Consider the following 5,593-nt stretch of genomic DNA (forward strand, 5'->3'; position numbering starts at 1 on the left):
ATAAGAAATAGCATCATATAAAGTACTTCCGACCAGGTCGGACTATCTGCAATATTGTGAAAAGTGTTTCAAATCCCGGTGCGCGGTTTAGAAAGAATTAGGGAATAAAGATACAGATACAGAAGGCGACTTTTTTATACTATGTATGTATAGGATAGATGCGATTGAATGTTATGGGTTCGCGTCCCTGACATGCTCTGCGCGAGCTGACATGCTGATATACTGCTATCTGTAGCTATACAGCTGACGTATTGTGTAAAATTAGTGCTGCGTATATAACAAGTACATTGGAATTTATGTAAATACAAATACTATCCACAAATCATATTAATTTTATATTAATTTTTATTTCAATTGATTTGTATTTATATTTTGTCATAATCTTGTACAGCCAGTAATATATTTAATAAAAACCAAATAAACATGCATATAATTGTTGCTCGGAGTGTCAAAAGATTGATGAAAACCAGATTGATGTTGATAATTGTAATTCAAATGTATGAAATTTCAGAGGTCTATACTAAAAGTTCTAAGTTTTCACTTCTATTGGCAATCCCTATGACTGCTAAGTTATTATGATTATTATTATTATAACGTATCCAAGGTACTAAACTTTACCCTATATAATACAAGTATATATGTCTATGTATGGTATATATACATGTGGAGAAGATTTATGTCACCTGGCTATTAAATGGTATTTCTAAAGGTGATTCTTTGAAACATTCCTATCATTTTATTACAATACTATCCACAAATTATTTAAATTTATTAACATAAATTTGACCTAAATTAGTTTTTAATAAAGGGTTATAATGTTTTGCAATATAATTTATGGCTTTTGTTGTTGATTAAGTGGTATACCATGTAGATGATACTCGTAAATGGGTGGAGAAGAATTCGAAAAAAAAATAGCTGTTTAATCTCTTTGTTTATTGTATTCGTTTGTTTATTTTTGAAACTTAATCTATTAAAACCACATCAAAACTAGCAATAAAACAAGTGAAAACAAACAATTGACTGAGTTAATTGTTAAAATACCAACCATAGACGACAGTATTGATTACTCAATCACATTACACATACATGCATGTCACACATACATAACTGATATTCCCATATAATACGTACTATACGGATAAACAGTGATATAACCATGCACTAACCCAGCCCATCACAACTATTAATTAAATTATTTTTTGTCATGACGAAGGGAATCGAACTCGATACCCTAGGCATACTGCGAACGGAATTGGCTACGCTTTAACCAACAGAATACCTCTGTGGCGAAAAATATTAAAAATAATATGGCATATATAGATTCATTCACATTTATTGATAGTATCAGTTAAACTCTATCTGTAATAGTTAAAGTTGCCCGCGTAACTTTCCAAACTTTTTAGAACTTTTAGCTTGGTTTGAAAATACGGCCTACATATACCCCGCACATTTTTACGATGAAATTTGTTTCTGAACTTTAAATATTTTTTTCGTATTGTTTTTTTTTTTTTTTTTTTTTAAGTAAAGCTAGTTACAAAAGCTTGTTTTTTTATTTTTTCAAACTATTAAATTATATAGGGTTTTTTAGGTTTCTGAAATCTTGTAACAACATTTTCTGAATTACTACGTTCAATCACTAAAAATGGAATTGTTTTAAAGGAAAGATTTATCTATAATAATTTTTAGGGTCTATACTAGTGTTTTCTGCATTTCTCTGCATAAGAACTACCATGACTGAATAAAATCATTTTCTATTCGTCCTGTATGTAACTTTTGCATCAGTAATAGTTGATAGAGGTGTATTCGGTATTATATCGCTTTAGGACACATATCGTATTGAATGTACGTACATACGAGTCAGATAAAGAAGATTGTAGTCGTAAGCACCCACCCTAGAGCCAGCAGCTCCAGAATTGCAGTCAGCCAACAACAGCATATAAATGCAACAAAACATCTATATGTAGTGTACGGATGACTAGTTTGGTTAGTATAGTGTGGATGTATAGTTTTTTAGCACTAAGTGTAGATTTATCCACAGACTACACAAGCATTTAGCAGTAGCAGCACCACTGAGAGTAAATGTATTTTTTGTTACTATCATGTTACAGTGATCGTGTATTGTAATTTTGACTTGATGTCAAATAAAAAAGAAAAAAATCATTTTTAGTTCCAGATGAAGATAGATTTAGACTAGAGATTTGTAGGCCATTTTGAAGTACTGAAAGCAAAATATTTATAAGAAAAAGAAAACTAGAAAATTTATTAAATATATTAATTTAAAAAAATTATGAAAAATATTGAAAAAAATCCTTAAACCAAAAAGAGAAAAGTAAGTCATGGGAAATGTCACTGTCGATAAAAATGAAAACTTAACTGGTTATTTTTTTATAATTTTTTAATTAATTATAGTATGAATAAGTAAAATTTCATAATTTATCAATTTAAAATATTATCGTTTGTATAAATAACTATTAGGTATATAATTGAAGACATTGGTGGAACAAGGTCATTTGTTAATTCGATTCACATATAACAAATCAAATTTTCTACCAAACACCATCTGTGAACACTAATAAGAAGTTACCAAATATCAGAATCAATTAGCTAATAGTTAATTGTACCGCTTTAATAATTATTACATAATTCTATTTTTACGATTGAAAAAAGTTTTAGTTTCCTAGGTTACGGTATTATACCTGAAGCTATATTTACAGCATGTAGTCTAACGCACCTATAGAAATAAAAACATTTAAAAAAAAAAGTCGATTAAAATCTGTCCAAGGCAAAAACTCTTATCATATATGAACTTTTAACAACCAGGGTTATATCAGCTATGTTTTTACAAGGCGGTTTTCTTAGCTTGTATCTTATATTTAACTTCGAACGTTAAATTTTGAGGAGGGATTTCAAATACTTAACGTGATGTACATTAAATCTAACAACATTATACACCATTGATACATAGTAAAGTTTATGCACTACTTTAAAACTATATTCTTGTTTTTTATGAGCTACTAGCGAAGTAAAAGTGGGAAATTTTGAATTACCCATTAATCGCAAATAATTAAAAATTATATTTGTAGTTGTATCTGGACGCTCAGAGTAGCGCACTACAAGAGTAACAATCGATTCTTAGGTACACAAAGTTGTTTACAATGGTATATTATGATATTAATGTTCCATGGAGCACACTTTATGTATCATGGTTCACATGTTTTTATCGAAAGTGATTAATAATCAAAATGTCGAAAAAAATACCTAGTGTCGAGGAAAAACCATGTTATTTCCATAGTGTTATTTTAAAAATAGCTTAATATAAATAAAAAAAATAGTTGAATGTCAATTTTGATTCTAGATACTGCAACCTCGCCTACACTTTCGAATCCAAAATTTCAATAAAGCATAAAATTGTAGTGTTGTTAATTTAAATTCATTTTGATTTTAAAATATAAAAACATGGAACTTTTATTATACAAAAATCAATTTTATTTTTTAATATCTATACGAGTTTTACAATTGTATTAATAAAATATTGTTATGAATTCGTATCACTGTTTGCCACAAGTCAATGAATAAATAAAGTGATTAAAAATCTGTATTAGGTGTAGGTATTAGAGATAAATATAAATCTACCAAAGACTATAGATTTATATTAACTGTGAGGTGGTATAACCGTTTTAATTTTAAAAAATTTACATTTTTATACAATTAATTTTTATTAAATTTTAATTGGATAATTTATGCATTGAAATGTTGTTCATATTTATATATCTATATGACATGACGGGGTGTTAGAATTCAAATCGTTCAACGTACAGTAATAGTAAATTAGGTTGTAGAAAGCTGTTGTTTTCATCCCCGAAAATGAGTTTTTAAGTTACTGTGTGTTTGTTAATTTAAGAATTTTTGGAACTATGTTCCTTATCACACATTCGGTGGTTGAGGTCTTTATTATCTTGAAATAATAATATTCATTCTCAAGGAGGTTTAAGTACCCTGATTACGGTTATCGCTCCTTATGCGGAAAGTCTTCAGTTCGAAACTTCTGATTTCTGTTCATAGATGCCTTTTGGCATAGAATGCGAAAAGTGTATTATGTTTTGTATTTAGTGTGAATTGTAATCAAAACAAAATTACTCAATTTAATCTTTGATAATTTACAGATAAAATTAAAATGATGTAAAATAATATTTCCACATTGACTACACATGTTTAATTTAAATACTTCTATCCATATATATAAGAATGGAAGCTGACTGATTAAGCGATGCAAAGCTGAAACCCCTGGGTCTAGAAGAATGAAAACGTGTGAAAATGTTCAAACGAAAAATCGCGACAAACGCAAAAGAAATTTTATTTTGGAATTTAATAGAATTCAGTGGATGGGGTAATTTTGATCCAAAAAGTATAAAAATCAGGTTAATTTAAATATTTGACCTGTAGAAAGTTACAATGTCAGCGATTGTCATGGGCAAAACTTCATTTTCAAAAAGGATAGAGTTCCCCATCAAAAAATTAAAATCCATTAAATTGTGAACAAAAGGGAGGATAAGTGTGGGCTATACCGTGATTTTTAATTGAGAAATTTCCCAGCAAAGCGGGCGAGTATCTGCTAGTTTTATAAAAAAAATTTTAATAATAATAATTACTAATAAAATGTCCACAACTTATAATTATATTTATCTACAAAAAAAACACAACTTATGATTTTGCTGATACTACCGGCTCAAATTCAAAATCCACACATAGTGACCAATTATCTTTGATTACGTAGGTCGTATACAGCAGCGAATATAGATTGCAATATTTGATAATATTATTTACGATTATGATATAAATTTGTATGATTTTAAACCACTTAATTAATATATTGCCTGTATGAACAGACAAAAATTTAAATGTGTTACTTTGAAGAAAATTATTAGAAACAAAACTTTGACAGTTACAAATTTTAACGATTCACTATAAAAATAATCAATCAATTTTATAATCGTCCACGATAATAATACTTATTTCGTGGTTATGATCTTTTTTTTTTTTTTTTGGGTGTTAATATCATAATATTATTTCCTGATTATTATGAAGTGTTTGTCTAACATAATAACTAACATAAATTTACTATAATTAAATTCATTTTTGAAAGAGGAAGATAAAATCGTGTTTTCGAAAATCGATTATTTATATATCGTAGTAATTCATAACAAAAAATTATGTATGCGACCTTGCCAGGATTCGAACCTGGAATCTTCTGATCCGTAGTCAGACGCGTTATCCGTTGCGCCACAAGGCCAGTTGTCTCCCCAGTCAAGTATTATAAACAGAAAGCTTAGCTTACGATAAAAATAGCTTGCATTAATGAGGTCAAATGTTTAATATAAGATAAAATTTATTACATCATCATTTATTAATTACAAAAAATATATACACAGTCAAAATGTTCGAAATCAAAATGTTTTTTGCTTGCATCGCAAAACTTTTTGTTTGTTTTTGTTATAATGAAATAATAAGAAATGTAATTTAAAAAAATGGTAACCCTTTTTTATGAGAAATAAAAATTTTTTAATGGATTTTAATGAATAGGCTCCTTGCCTAT

At 28.1% G+C, this 5,593-nt stretch overlaps 1 non-coding gene across 1 annotated transcript; it reads right to left on the reverse strand.

Moving 5' to 3' along the window:
- Window positions 1-5,217: 5,217 nt before the first annotated feature.
- Window positions 5,218-5,290, reverse strand: Trnar-acg. The gene has a single exon. It is a non-coding gene; the product is annotated as a tRNA-Arg (tRNA).
- Window positions 5,291-5,593: the final 303 nt, after the last annotated feature.

The sequence above is a fragment of the Chrysoperla carnea genome, chromosome 4, assembly GCF_905475395.1.
Source record: "Chrysoperla carnea chromosome 4, inChrCarn1.1, whole genome shotgun sequence".
NCBI classification, from domain to species: Eukaryota; Metazoa; Arthropoda; class Insecta; order Neuroptera; family Chrysopidae; genus Chrysoperla; species Chrysoperla carnea.